Here is a 16299-nt window from a genome sequence, read left to right as displayed (position 1 = left end):
TATGTTGTTGCTTCTGCAGCTACAGGGGAACGGACTCAGGATGTTAAGAAACATTGGACAAGGTGCATTGCACTTATGGGCCTCCCTAAACAAATAAAAACAGACAATGTATCTCAAGCAGCGGCCTTATTCCTACAACAGTGGGGTGTGTCTCACGTTACAGGTATCCCGCACACCCCCACCGGACAAGCCATAATTGAACGGACACATCAAAACTTGAAACACATGTTGCAAAAACAAAAAAGGGGGAGTGTAGCCACAGCTCCTCAAGAACAATTAGATATGGCTGTGTTCACTTTAAATTTTCTAAATCGGTCATCTTCTCGATTAGATACCACGGCAGTGGAACGACATTTTCAGGCTAAAATTCCCTTTACACAAAATCCTAAGGTTTGGTATAAAGATCTGCCAGGCCCAACTGATTGGCGTGGAGCAGTAGAATTGTTGACATGGGGGAGGGGATATGCTTGTGTTTTACTCCCAACAGGTCCTCGTTGGCTACCTGCGAGATGCGTGAAGCCATACCATGAGCTGGAGAAACCACAACCAGAACCCGATACCAGAAATGCAGATGCTGAAAGCACAGGGACCACGCAAGCGACGTAGAACAGTCAACCTGGCACCCAGCATTACTTGGGGAATGCTGAAATGACTGGATGAGTACGCAAGTAGCATGCTGCGAGGGGTCTTGGGTGGTCTCCGGTGGTCGTGGTCCCCCCATAGTTGTGCTGTCTGCTGTGTGACTTCGCTTCCGCGCGGGCGTGGTTAGGGCCTTTCTGTTGGCACATGCAGGTGGCTCTGAGGAGAAGATACTGTTTTGATTCTCACAGCAGTTATCTCTTCTAGAGCGTGTGAATCAAATAAATTTGGACACTACAGGGATGTTGTTCACAGTCTTGTTTATCTTTGACCTTTCTTCGTAATTAGTGATGCTACAGCATTATTGTATAGATATCTATGTTTATTCCTTTTTCTATATGTATTTATTGCATGCCTCTGTATATTGCTCTGCTCTACACCCCGCAAGCCAAATGTGCACGTCCAGCTTTGCACTCCCCAGGAGAAGCAGTCTCTTGAGCGAGGGGGTAGAATGTGGGAATATAACGGAAGATGGGCGAGGAGGATTGTAAACACGCTCAAGTGACTTGCACCTGGGGTGTCAAAAACCACATATATCATACTACTAACTGTTATTTAGTCTTGTGTGCTGGACAAGTAGAGCATCTTCATTCAGATAACATAGGCCTGTGATAAGGCTCAGGGGCACCTGATGGTTTATGCCTGGGATTCCTGCCCTGCTGTGGGGGGGGATCGGGGCGCAGTGGAGGGCTGCCGCCTGCCAGAGATCCCTGGTGTACAGGCGAGGGCGGCGGGCCCGGAATCTCTCTCGCTCTCTCTCTAGCAGGAACTGAACTCCGCGGTGCCTGCGTCCCTGCTTGTGTGCCTTTACCCCGGGTGCTGCTTCAGAGATCTCTCGGTTTGCAAGTTCTTCACTTTACCTGGTCTGCAATCAGAGGACTCTGAAAAGCCGAAGCCCACATCATGACCACCCTTGTCATCAAATAAACAAAAAAGGGGGAAATGTGGAAGACCCTCAGCCTGCAAAGAGCTGTGCTTTACTTGGGGAGCATAAGATTTGCTTGGGAACACTGCACTGAGAATAGTTTTTGCTTGCTTCTAAGATAAAGGAGCTGAGACCAGTTCACAGGGCTCTTTGAGGCATGTAACAAGTAAACATGTGTTGAAGGTCAGTTCTGAACACAGAGCTGAAAACAGGAATGGTTGTTGATGTTTTGAGCCCAGGACACTGTGGGCTCTTCCCAGGATGAGTGATGAGTGCTTAGCGTGTGAATGTTGATGTTATCTTGAACTGCCTAGTCTGGCTCCTGCATTGTAGCAGTTAAATAGAGTAGTAGCATAACAATAAAAAGCCTTAGGCCTTTCGGCTTCAGGCCTTTGCATCCTCGATCTCAGAGTCTGTGCCTTCCTTGCCGCCCGCCGCATCTGACCATCAACTTTTAAGCAATATAGCCTTCTTTTAAAATATGGACATATAGTTCACCAATAAGTCTTCCGTTTCCAAAGCAATAGGAGGCCAAATTCAAACTCTCATAAAGTCCATTTGGGTTTTTGTTAATGAACTTGAGGCATCTTAAGTATCAGAGAATACTTTGAACAGCCTAGTGCCAAGTAGCAGCAGAAATCAACTGAAACCTTCGTGTTAGGCAACCAAACGCAGGTCTCTGCACATGTCCAGAGGTGGTCTCATCTTGATGCGCTTAGCTACATCCTGAGCTTTGCAGTGTTTTAAGCACAGACAGGAATAGACTGAAACTCCACCCAGCCATGTAGCTGCGTATAATGCACTTGGGTAAAACTGTGAAGCTCATGGGCAACAAAGTGACAGGAACACAGCTGTCAACTCTTTTTCAGCACAATAGCCTATGACTGTAGCACTTGCCCAAGAAGTAACGAACTTGGAGAATTAGCATTCCCCCACAAATGGGCAGTGTTACATGCACGTATGAATCTCAGTAACTTAGCTGACTTTGTAACTTGTTTGTGGGTATCTATGTATTGTTGTGTTTAACTCATTATGTAGTTTATAATTAGTGATGCACCCAGACTTTGACCAGTCAGAGAGCCAGTCATGTGCAAAGCGTCTCTGGTACTGATAAAAAGTTGCCAGCACAGATCAGGTAGTTCCATCTGACCTAGCAGAAGATTCCTTCAGGAGGGTGCTTGCAGAGGGGAGTCCTTTCAGCCAGTGACTGGCCATTGTGTATGAGAACTTTGGATCAAGGTGTTAAAGATCTCAGTAAATCTCAGTAAATCTCACTTCACAACACATTGCTGCAGTTGTTCATCTGACAGGATAAACTGGAACTAAGATCCAATTTGAGTTTCATTGTGTAAATGAAGAACAAGCAGATGACGTTGCCTGACTTTGAAAAATTGAATATTCCTCCATTAAATACGAATGATAATTGGAATCTATAAATACTTTATAATAAAACTTACTGAATAAAAATGGTGGAGCAAAAACTGGGTAAACTTTCTTTTTGTCTTGCATAGATAAGAAAAGATTTGATGAAAACAAAAATATTTTTAAAACAATAAGAAGTAATTCTTCACATAATCTATAATTAGCTTGTATCCAGTGAAGATGGAAATTCACAGCTAAACCACATACAGGGTTAAAAAGTGCAGGATGCTCTTCCATATAACAAAGATAAGGATGAAAATCCTTTTGATCCATTTCATGTAAATTCTAGCCATAAAATATATTATTAGGGGAGTTTTTTTGAGTCTAGCTTTTGTTCTCTGGCTAATGTTCTCAACACAACCAGCAGACTTTGAAAGAGCGTCGTTATTTATTCATTGTCTTTTAGATAATACGGAACTGGTGAGGTGTTTTGAACTGAGACTTCTGTTACAACTTGATGATCAAATTCTTTTTAAATTGTTTCTCTGTTGTGGTTAACGGCCTTGAGGAATCCAAAATTCAGAACAGTTTCTCTTAGTTACTGGGTTGTGCTTCCAAAAAGTATAATGAAGTATTCTAGCAAGGGAGGTATTTTGTGGTAGAGGATATCGAAGCATTACCTCAAATAGTTGTGATCGTAGGTTTAGTGTCCACTGAGAGGTTTTGTTCTGCCAAAGGGCTGGTAGTAACACCTGCTGAGATGCCTTGCCAGCTGTTTATACAGCTAAGAGCTGTAAGATTTGATTAGTAAAACTTTTCCTCATACACTGTGACCGCTGATGGTTTTTTCTGTATTTGGGATGCATTTTGGATGAAGCACCTGGCTTCACAGTAGTTTCTCCTGGGAGAAAATAATTCGAAGTTGGAGTGAATTAATGCTGTGATGCGGCACTGAGCAGAGTTCAGTTTGGCAGCGATGAAGGTAAAGTTGCATAAACTGAAGGATCTCACACTTAACGTGTATCATAGTCAAAAAGTGTTTCACTGCAAATACAGATATTCCAGCATTTCTTAATACATCACTCTTAGTTTATTTTACTGATTTGTTGTGGCTTGATCTAATGTTCTCACTGAAAGCATCCCATGATGAACCGTGCATTCATAAACTCCAGAGTAAACAAATTTTAGACATAGAAGTCTGAGAGCAATTCAGACTGTTTCAGGCACATTAAGACTCCTTTGTTAGAGTCTCCGTGTCCATGATGGCCAGATGGCTAAAACACTCACCAAGGAAGCAGAAGACCTTGATTTCTAAATCCTAAACTACAAGCTAGAGACCCCTTTTATTAAGCACAAGGCACAGTTCAATCATCAGGAATGCAAGAGCTGGGGGACTACAGAGAGATTAACAAAGACAGATTGATTCTATTGAGAATATGATTAACTTAGGGAAGGGGAAAAACAATACTGAGTTCTGTCTGCAATTCCCAGTGCTGTTTATTTATTTATATCCAATGATGCTTAAATGGGAAATGAATAAACAAGTGTTCAGAGCACAGACATGCTGACTTTCAGATAAAGGTGGGACCTGTCGCACAGCTCTAAGTTGTTTTTTCTTGGGTCAGTCACTGCAAAGAAGTACATTAAAACTTTTCTGTGCACTACAAATGAAACACTGTGAACTAGTTCTCCTCATGCCATTTTATAATCCAGTACAACTTGCTTACAATATTCACAGTTTTAAACTCTGTATATTTATATGCCTCATGTTTTTGGCAGAATCTTAAAACTAAATTCAGTTATAATTGCATCAAATCTACATGTGCATAATTGCAATGTTTACACTATCCTTATACCTTAGCCTTGACAGTATCTTCTGGAAGATCCTGGGCTAGAATAATTCTGAATCTTAGTCAATATGTATTCCAGTCTATCAAGCAGCTGCATCTTCATGCTCTGTTCCCTAATCAACACAAAGCTTCATTACCCTTTTGGGATAAAAATAAACTGCTGTGTGTATTATCTTACTCATAATTCATTTATTTACAAAGTTAGTAAACCTTGTAATTAATTAGACTTCTCATGAGGTCTAATTCCCTTCTGTTCTTCCTGGTGCACTACTACAAAGTTTAGCAAAGGGAACAATTTGCAATGCATCTCTCCCCTAGGAGATCCTTGTCATAATTTGCTCACAGATTCAGCCTATTCTGTTTTTTTCCCTTTATACCCTTCAGCTTTGATTCCTAGTTGCACAGTGACACAGCTTCACATGGAGGCAGGAAAGTTTTTCTGCCATAGAAGTATTTAGCTCATGATTACAGTACTTCTGTGGAAAGCATGAGCTGGTGGTTCAATCTCCAGCAAGGCTGCATGGGGACTGGAATCCAGGTTTCCCATTTCAATGCTGCACCTTATTCTGACAGTGGTTTCTGGCAGAAGAGTTAGACAGCACACAGAGTAAATGCTTGTTTTAGAAAAGGTCTATGCAGCTAGAAACAACTGAGGAGAAAAGCTTTGGCAAACTGCAAGTAACAAGAAGCAACCATTGTAATGCACCAAGAAGACATTCTGAATCATCAGGTCAGTGTGGTCAGTAACACTCTTTTACAAGGAATAAGGAAAAAAAAGTCTAACTAACGGCATTGAAGATGTAGCTTGGGTAGTTTTGAGTGGGACTCGGGCACATGTGCCACTGGGAACTTAACCTCAACTAGCCAAGAAGTTCCAGTATTCTCGTTTCCTCCTCATGGATCACTAGCAAGTACAGCATGATTTGCAATTTGTCTTGTCTGCCTTTCTTTAAGAAAGGCATAATTCTGGGTAAATATTCCCCCCTTCTTACTTTTTGTTCCCTTTTAGTTTACTGTTACGTGCCTAGCTGGGTAAAAATAATCAAGTATATTAGGAAAAGTTAAAGACTTGCATACAGTATTATATAATGAATTTGCATCTTCTTACCACATTCAGTTTTGATCCAGTCCAGTGATTTTTTTTCCCTGTCCAGTCTTCCTGTAGAATGAACATAAAGGTAATTTAATTCATGTTCTCATCCCTGGTTAATCTGATTAATACAAAATACAAACAGACATGCACACAATGAGATGCGTGCTTTTAGAAGTCATTTAATTGAGACATATATTTTAAGGGTTTAATTATACTTAATGATATGCACTAGGAAATGGAGGGGAATGCATCTGGATACGCGATTTGAGGCCAAATGCAGACCTGGTCTAGCATGCAGATTCACAAGGTGATCATGTTCTGTACCATGCAGTGTATGTAAAAACTATTCCTATTTATGAATCTAGTGAAGTTTAAAATGAGTATGAAGCATTGCCAGCTGTCTCTTTCTTCTGTAGGTGGTAGCGAAGGGTGCAGACCATCAAAGACAGAAGAGAGAAGGGAAGGAAGAGAAGACACAAGACTCCCTAATCATTTCAGTGGAAAAGGTAAAGGAGCATACTCCTAAACTTATCTCGAAATGTGCTGGTGCAGGGAAGGTATTGGAGAAAATTGGACAAGGGCATATGTTTGTGTTTGCATATGTCTGTGTGTGTATGTACACATGCAGTTGTATGGATATAGCGTGTGAAGGGATGGGAAGCAGTAGAGTGTGGGAGGTAGTTCAGAGAAACAGGAGAGTGAGAGAATATCTGGGAGGAGTCTTGGAGAAGGAAAGTGAGAATCAGAGAGATTCCTGAGAAGAGGGGAGAAAGAATTGGGAAAGGCATAGAAAAGATTTAGAATTAAGGGAGGTAATAAGGTGCAATAGTCTAAAAATAATTCGGGCAAGACCAACAGCAATAAGTGTAACAGAAAAAGGGAGGAAGAAGTAGGACGTCAAGACAGAAGGAACAAGCAGTAGAATTCATTAAGCCAAGTTTCCTGTGGTTTTATGACTTGTCATGAGATTGTCCTGTTTGCTGACCATTTTCTTAGCATTTGCAGTAAAAGCGAACAGGAAGTATGAACATAAGTATCCAGGCCCTGGTCTAATCAGAGCAATAGTGCTTAGCAAATCCAGAATTAGTAAGATTATTTCTATTGAAAAAGGAAGCAACTATTTTCATAAGCTTATTTATACATGTGTATGTGTCTGTATGTACATCAAGTCATATATTGCAGGACAATAGCAAACTTGTAAATTTTGTTTGGGAAATTCTGATTTCATTAGCAAACTTGCAAGATATTACTCAATGTCAAGGAACAAGTACAAGTACTTCCAGATATCTGAGGACAAACCACAAAAAACAAACAAACAAACACAAAAGAAAGCTGAATTTCAGAAAAGTACTCTCAGAAAGTTCTAGAAATCTAATATATAAATTAGTTAAATACAACTAACTCAATTAGCATAAAAATACTGTTTCATATAAAGGACTACAAATGATCAGTCACATGATGAACTGAAAGAAAAATGGAACAGTGCATGGCCTAATGACTACCGGTGATGATAGGCAGCTGATAAGGTAGTCCGCATATGTCTAAGAGAGAGCATATCCATATAAATGAACTGAGGTGCAGCTCTGCCCTCAGTGGGAGACTGTTTTTCTACACTCTGCCTGGCTCCACTCAGCTTGTGGGAATGTTGTAACACTGAGACCTTGAGCACTCTGTTAAAATTGGTTGAAATTTTCAAGAAGGTTCCAAAGCTATTGCAAGACTTGGACTGACAGAATGTGCAACAGGGTAAATACTGCTTTTTTAGGAAGTGAGGCTAAAACTGTAGAAGAGCAAAAAGAGCTGTGAGATTTATTCAGATAGACAGTTGACTGCCACTACATTAAAGCTAACTGCAGTTTACATTTCCACTGCAAATTAGATTTGCTTCTTCGATAGCAGTACATGGCATGTCTAATTTGGACTAGAAGTCCAAAATAAAAGTCATTTTCATTAAAATAAAGTCAATGACAATAAACTAACGGTACAAATTGGGAGGTACAAAGCACAACACAAATCTGGACAAAAGAGACTGTACAACAAATGTGACAGAAAAGATTGAAGAAGGCTGTTCCTATTTCAGTGTCCAAAATCCCTGAATGCTTAGGAAAGATATACACTAAAAAATCAGGAATCAGAAGATTAAGAAGTGGTGACAGAAATAGTATTCAGCAATGAAAGAAGTGGGCAGTTACGTCAGTAGCAACATATTTCAGCAGCCTCCGTTCAAGTTGGAATTAGCAATGACAAATACTCTCAAGGAATCAAACCTCAAACAGGGAATGAATCCCTATAATGAGCAGGACTGATCTGCTCTGACGCTGACCTGCTGGGTCTCTCACATTTTGACAGTACCTGTGTGAATTAAAGTTATCCTAATGAAACTGGACTGAGACTGTCAGAGGCTATTTTGGCAGAGAATATTTTGTCCATGAAGGAGTGCATTATAACTCTTGCTCAAACTGTTCTTATCCCACAACTTTTACTAATTTATTTTTTTTAATGTGTTAAAGAAAATGTTGGTGTGCAAAACAGAATGTTTTTCATTCATCAGCTTGGCACACTTTTCTGATACTTCCTCAAAAATAACTTAGGTTGTGATATTTAATTGGCCACTCAAAATATATTGTCCAAGCACCATGCCAGCTGCCCCTCAGGTGCATTAATTCTGTCATTTGCTTCACTTATAATACATCTCCTTGTATTACTGCACAGTTAATAATCATAATATATTAAGCAGTATAGATATTCTGAAAACCAAGTGAATTTGGTCTTATCACTAGTCTGGTGAACATGTTGTGTCTCCTATTTTTTTCTGTCGCATAGAGTATGTAGCATAGACTGGGTCCCAGACAGCTAGTGAATTCAGTTAGTTATGTGCAGAGGAATAAGCTATAACCCATAGAGGATTATAGTAGCCCTGAGCTATTATATAGCAAAAGAATAGCTGGATTCCATTAATTCAGCATTGATGTTACCTCATCCTGTATTATAAGATATAAACATTGGAATAGGGTAAACACACTATTTGTATTTAAAGAAGAGGAAAAAGACAAGCCAAGGATTTAACAAACCTGTCAGTTTACCTTCAGTCCCCCCAGATACAGAAGCCAGTAATGGAAGACACTATTATTAAGCATTTAGAAGATAAAGGGGATATGTAAAAGCCAACATATACCTGCCAAGTACAAATCATGACAGATCATCTTAATTTCCTTCTTAATGAGTAATAGGCCTTGAGAAAAAGAGAAGTGGAATCTGGCAGGCTTTCAGGAAGGCTTTTGTTGTTTTCTTATGTGGGATTCTTATTCATAAGCAAGCTAATGTGACTAGGAAACCACATACAAAAAGAATTTGTCAATGGTTTACTGTCAAACTATAAAATTATATTAAGACTCTATCCTGATCCAATACCATTAAATATGTTTGTTTATAACTTGGTACGTTTGTTAAATTTGTAGATGATTTCAAGCTGAAGGATCTGCAAGCAGACAGAAGGCCAGCATGAGAATTTAAAATTATTTTGATGAACTCAAAGAATAGTCTACAAAAAGAAGACATATTTCAAGTTTGGAAATGTGAAATTCTGCTCTCAGGTAAGAATAAACACTGTGTGGGTGGCACGTAGGCATTAATAATTTAAAAAATCATACAGGGAAATAAGGTAAAGGTGCTACCAGAGTGTGTGTGTGCATGAATCTCTGTGAATTATATTCCTAAATAGGAAAAGTATAATATTAGAGCTACAGGTTGTCAGATTACCAGAGTGGTGCCATTATCACAAACTGCTGAAGAAATTAGTGAGGTAGAAAATTATAATGAGAGACTTCAATTATTTGCTGTCACGCAATTAAGATCCCCAGCAATCAGGAAGCAGGTTTGAAAAGTCCATCTTGAGATGGTAAATGTTATGGACAAAATGAGATGAGACTTCTTCAACAGTAACATTACATTTTAAGAAGAAAAGGAAAATTTGAAAGAAGCAGATAAAAGTTTGCATTGGATTGGAGACTTTATAACAAGATCATGTTATAGGCCAAGAGTCAATGAATACCCTCAATTGGGAAGATATCAAAAGCATTTAAAGCCAAAACAACACTAGTGTGATTAAACTGCAAAGGAAAATACTAAAATATAGAAATAACTTCAAAAAAAAATAGTCATGTCCAAAAGAGGAAAAAAAAAACAGAACGAGAAGGTCTATGAAGTTAAATGTAAAATCACAGATAAGTCCAAAACCGCTGGTTTGAAGAAGCCCTAGCTAAGTGTTCAAAACCATCTTAACCACATAGAAAAGAAGCAGCTCACCAGACCATCAGTGGAACTGATCAGTGATCACAAGCAGCACTCAAGAAAGATAAACTGTATCAGAAAAAGCTAAATTAATTCTTTGCATCAGTTTTCACTGAAGAGAAGGTTAGGGCAGTTCTTAACGCCATTCTTTACAAGTGATGAGTCTGAGGAACTCTCTAATTCAAACTATTAGTAAAAGAGGTTTTAGAACAAACCAATAAAATTAACCATACTAAATTACAAGGACAAGATGGTAATCATCCCAGAGTTGTGAAGAAATTCAAACATAAAATTGCTGAGCAGTAGTACTGTGGTACATAACCTGTGGTTTAAATCAGCCTCTTAGGGCTAGAGGTCTGGACACTGACAAATGTGACGCCAAGCTTACAACAGGCTCCAAGACAAATTCTGGGTACTACTGGCCCATAAATCTGATTTATATTTTAAATCAGTTTTCTTTCTACATAGTTAAATATTATACTAGTAGTTACATGGATAAATATAACATACTGACAAAGAGTCAGCAGAACTTGTGTTGAGTAGTCATGCCTTACCAATCTTTTCAAGATCTCTGAAGGAAATAATAAGATAAATGTCATCTGATTGATATGTTTTTCATAGGTACTCTTGTCAAAGGCACTTAAATAAGTTTCACTGTCATACATAAAATATGAACATTGTGAATGGATAGACTTTTCAAGTGATGAAGTATTATGCATGCTAGACAAACATAAAACTGTTTGAAAAGGAATCCGCAGGGATCTCAAAATACTGAAGGACTTTTCAGTAAAACCAACAAAATTAAATCATGACAAGTATAATACCATGCACATGAGGTAAAAAAACCCTAATTATAAATACATAACAGCTGTCTCAAACTATGGTATTTATGATCTTTCGGAAAGAGATCTGAAACCACTGGAGGTGGAAAAAAACACAATAAAGGGAATGTTAGAAATTGCTAGGAATAGGGAGAATGAAACAGAAAATCCCATTATGTCACTATGTCAACTCATCTTGATCCTCCTTTTGAACACTTGATACTGTTCTGATTATATGTTTTCAAAAGAGATGTTACAGAATTTTAAAAAATACTACAAAAGAGAGTCAGTTACTGAGATGAACAACAGCTTCTGTACAAGGGAGGAGAAAGAGGAACCCATGGGTTTGGGTTGTGCTGCCTTTCAGTCGAGCATGAAAGGCCACAGGTTCTTATGAAATGCTTACGATTTTCAAGACAGAAGTTATGCAGCAAAATTTCTTGGGAATATAGTGGATGACAAGCAGAGCAAGAGTCAGAAATGTCATACGGCTCCAGAAAATGAAACGCAACAAGCAGTGAAGTGTAAACATGAATATGAAGGAGTATTTCTGTTCAGCTCAACTCTGGTAAATCCTTAGCTGGCAAACTGGCCAGGTTTTGGCATTGCATTTCAAGAAAAGTGATTCAGATGAAACCTGTAAGTATGAAAATGTAAAAAAAATATGACCTGTAAGAAATCTCAAAATCATTACATATCTTTAATTTAGACCGAAAACTTCCAATATGTAAAAGGTAACATCAAAGAAGGAAGAAAATTGTTCACTAGGTCATAAGAATAAAGAATAAAATGTAGAAAGCTTAAACTAAGAAGATTTAGGCTAGACCTCAGGGAGGATTTTTAACAGCAAAATCCCAAGCATTGGTGTAGCTTGCCTAGGGAAGTGTAGAATCTCTATCATCCTAGGGTTTTAAGACATCTGTTAGATCTATATCTTTACAGTTTGAGTGCAGATCGTCCTGACTTAGGGAGGTTGGTGGGCTACATATGTATTCGACATCCATTAGAGCCCTATTTTTTTCTGACATTTGAAGAATGGCTTGTCTGAAATGTGTGATAAATGCATACTATTTTGACTGCATGCTGGCATGCAGCTATTCATGCTGTCTTTGTGTATGTTTATTTTCTTTCTCTCTCCATCTCTAATCATCTATAATTTTATTTACGTGCTCAGCAACTGTTCCTCACAGCCAAATTCCTCTCCATTGGCTTGCCACTCGCTGCTTAGTCTTATTCCCTGTATTTTGTCACATTCCCCTAGCTCATTTTTCAAACAGCCAGTGGTGATTTGTTCTATTTTTTTAAGGACAGTTTCAAATTTCTTTTTACTTATTTATTTTTAAAAGCACAATATATAACAATTGAGCATGTTATACTAAGATCAATACCACCCCCTTATTCAGAATATTCTCTCAGGAAATACTTATTCCCTTGGTAAAAATCTCAGGTCAAGTTGCCCAGCTGTTTTGCTTAATCATGCTTGAGGGAGGAGTTTACTGCAAGCTGTTGGCAGCATTTATGCACTAAGGTTAGGCTTGCAGGATGAGGCAAGGAGCAAAGGTGACAAAGATTTAAACGTGCTTCTTTATCCCTGGCCCTAGCAGCTGCCAGCTGTGGTTGTGCCACAGTGGATCTGTGCATCCAGACTGGAAGAGCAGAGCCTCAGCTCCCTGTGGCGTGGCACCTCCACAATGGCACGTTCTTCTCTGCGTTGGAAAGCCTCAGCCCACACAGGCAGAGCCTGAGCAGGCACTGAGGTGCTGAACGGGCACCAGCTTTCTTCCTCCAGAAAGCTCTGAAGCCTGGCCTGTGTGCACACCTAGCTAAATTCTTGCTTACAAACAAAATACCGAATGAGCATCAAGACCACAGCAGGCTAGTGTTCATTATGTTCTGTGTGCCCACATCCACTGACTGGAACAGGGAACATTTTTTTGTAGATTCTGGGTCACTAGAGCAGAGCACACAGATCAGCATGCTCCAGGCAAGCTTACTTCATATTACTAATACTAGCAGAAGTAATAGTAGAAAAGTCCAGAGGTAGAAGCAAGCCACATAATGCATCATCTGAGGAGGAAATGGGTTTCCTGCCTTCCTTCGCAGCAGAAAACCTGAGATAACTTCTTCAGAATCTTCACTATCAGTCACTAACTTTGTGTGCAAGGCCCTTAAAGGTGATCAGTTTTTCAAAGGTATTTATCCCTGCTTTCTGAAAATCCAGCCCTGAGAGACCAAAAAAAAAAAGGAGGAGGCATCCAAAATCATCCATATCTATGACAATCTTTATTATTCAAAGGAACAGGTATCCATTCACTCAGAGCTATCTGCAGAATCAAGATCTGAGTGAGCAACGTCACTTTTACAAACTGTCATTTCAACCAGCAGGGTTATGTTTTTGTGCAGAACTACATCGTGGGTAACAGTTCTGTACCTGTTATATTCCAAAGTGATTATTTTTAAAGCCACAAATATTTTTCTTTCTTAACTGGACAAAAGCCTTCAAATGGCTTGGGACAAACTCATCTCCTACAAGCGAAGGCAAGAAGACACATAATCTGCAAGCCCTTTAAACTAAAACATGATTGGGCAGAGAAATGCGCCTCTTCATCTTTCCCTTTAGAGTCAGCCAAGATGTAACAAATGATGGCAGAATAGCTGTGAGGGAGATTACTCATGCCTGATGGAGTAGACCAGGAGAAATCTGGGCTAACTGCGTCAGTATCGTAAATGAGCCATCAAAGTTTGAAACTCTTATCATTCCACGTAGAAATCTACTAGAGAATCAGAAGGACTTCTTTTATAGTCGTCTCTCTCAATGTACATAATCCTTTGACATGCTTAATTTTCCTTGATTACATGTGCTGTTTCTCCCTTTTGTTGATTGGCAGTGATATTGTTGTGCCAGAAGAGGTTTAAAGTTGTTGTAATTCACTCCCTTGTTGCAGCCAGCTAAGATCAAGGTCTTTGACTGTCTTCTCTTTGATTCTTGGAAGTTCAGTTTATTTAACCCTATTGTTTTCACCCCTTTAAAAAAAATGGTTTTCACTTAGATTTCCTGTAAATGTGTCATATGGTTTTCTGGCACCCCTTCCTGTCTGGCTGCACTAGCCAACCCCGCAATCAGTGTGTCCTGGTTTGGCTTAAAACAGACAATTTTCCTTTCGGTGATTTTTACTTCCAGCTAATCTTCTTCTAAGTAACTGCACTTTCTGAAAGTAACTGCATGTTTTGCAGACAGTGCCTGCTTCTAGGACTGGTAACGCTTGAAGTTTGTAGTTATCGCTGAGGCACCAGTAGGGATGTTATGCAGAAAGGCTCTTGCTGTACTTAGTCTTAGAGAAACCAAGGTCACTGCTGAATTCCTCACTGCTTAGGAGTGAAGAGCCAAAGGGGGGTCGCACCTGCAGGGAGGAGTGGACAGGGCAGGTGACCCAAAACTGACCAACAAAGGTATTCCATCCCACACATGTCATTCTCAGTATAAAGTGGGGGGATCACGAGGGTCTCGCCCCCTTCTTCTTCTATGGCCGGTGTCCGAAGAGGACTCTGTCCGTTTTCCTGCTGCTCCAGATCCCGATCCGTGCATCCCTGAATCCAGCTCTCGACCGTCGCTGGGCCCAGCCTGGGCCTTCCCGGAGCCTGCCCTACAGTGCCGGTGGTGATGTGACCGACATTGGGGGAGCTCGATCTTGGTTTTGTATATATTTGTATACATTTAATTATTTCTATTATTATTATTATATTCTTTTTCATTATTATAGTTCATTAAAACTGTTTTAACTTCCCAACCCGTAAGTCTCTCCCCCTTTTCCCTTTCCCTTTCCCTTCTGGCGGGGGAGGAGGGTTAATAGAGAGCATCTGCCACAGGTTTAATAGCCAGCACAGCCTTAAAATGTGACACAGTGAAATACAGTATTCTTAAATAGCTGCCACAAACAGCTATCTGATTCCTTTCATATATGCCCAGGAAAAGCATGAGTGTATACATCTACCCCAAACCAATGCTTCATGTTGACTCTCAAAGGTGATAAATATTTTTATTATGTTTTTTCCTCTTAGTCCTGAAATGTTTTTAACTTCATTTGCTATTGTTTAATTTTACATTATTTTAACAGACTAGTAACATAAATGTCAGTCCCGGTGTTGCCTGATTCTGCTGAAGAATATTTATAGAGGATGTAAAAAGGCACCAAACCTGTCCCTGAAGTGTCTGTTCATTATTGGAGCTACGTAAATAGGGATTAGTAAATAACAAGAATAAAAGAGTAAGAGAAACGAAGAGAACCAAAAATGCTCCTTTGCTCTGTGACTGCTTAACTTTTTCTCACTTATTTATCATAATTCCACTTACTCACTATTCTCTGTAGTTAAAATTAAGAAAATTGTCAGAAACTTATTTTAAAGAGAAAGAAATACCTTTGGTTTTCTGCAGAGATCACAAAATTATAAAGTATGTATAGAGATAAGAGGAATTTCAGAAACTGATTTTACGATATAAAATATCATTGTCTGTACAGTAAAACAGGTTATGAAACTATCTCCCATAATTTCTATAGCCTAAAATTACTCTACAGTTTAAAAATTAGATTCTAAATATCATCTTCTAAAGCTCTAAGCTTAATTCTGCTAGAAGCACTACAGACTACTGCTGCAGATATTAAACATAAAATCCACATTAAAAGAACACTGGAGTTGCAAAGCTAGTATTCACCCTGTGCCCGTAATGCACTCAGCTCCTTTAATGACTGATTCTCCAATAAACTGTTTTCTCCTCATTGTGCAGTGTAGCCTATGCCCCTCTGAATTATTAATTTTCTTAGAGGTTCTTCCATAATACATATCAGTACAGGAAGTGAATACTTCCCAAACATTTATTTTCACAAATGACATTAGAGATACTACGCTCTTTCTTTCACTATGAAACACACAGAGACGGTAAGGTCAAAAGTACTTAGTAATTTTGAGTACTCGGTTTGAGACTCTTATGATGTTATTTTTCAGTGTAAGCAGCATAATACTGACTTCATTAAATTCAAAGTGCATTTGCTAACCTCAGAGGTTGCTATGAGCACTCGCAGTGTTTCAAGTCCAGCATCCAGAAAACAAATACAAAATTGATGATCACGTAAGATAAGAGAAGCCTAGTTTAAGGTACTTGCATAGTATCTAACTATGTGACAGAGACAGAAAGTAAAAGTAATTCTCTAAGTTTGCCCCATCAGGCCAGTTCAGTTTTTACCTTTCTCTTTCCTTTACAGCACTGCCTCCCACACCTGATTGCTTATTCTCTACCATTTACTGCGAGAATAGCCAACCTTT

The sequence above is a fragment of the Nyctibius grandis genome, chromosome 5, assembly GCF_013368605.1.
Source record: "Nyctibius grandis isolate bNycGra1 chromosome 5, bNycGra1.pri, whole genome shotgun sequence".
In the NCBI taxonomy this organism is placed as follows: domain Eukaryota; kingdom Metazoa; phylum Chordata; class Aves; order Nyctibiiformes; family Nyctibiidae; genus Nyctibius; species Nyctibius grandis.
This window is presented reverse-complemented; position numbering follows the sequence as displayed.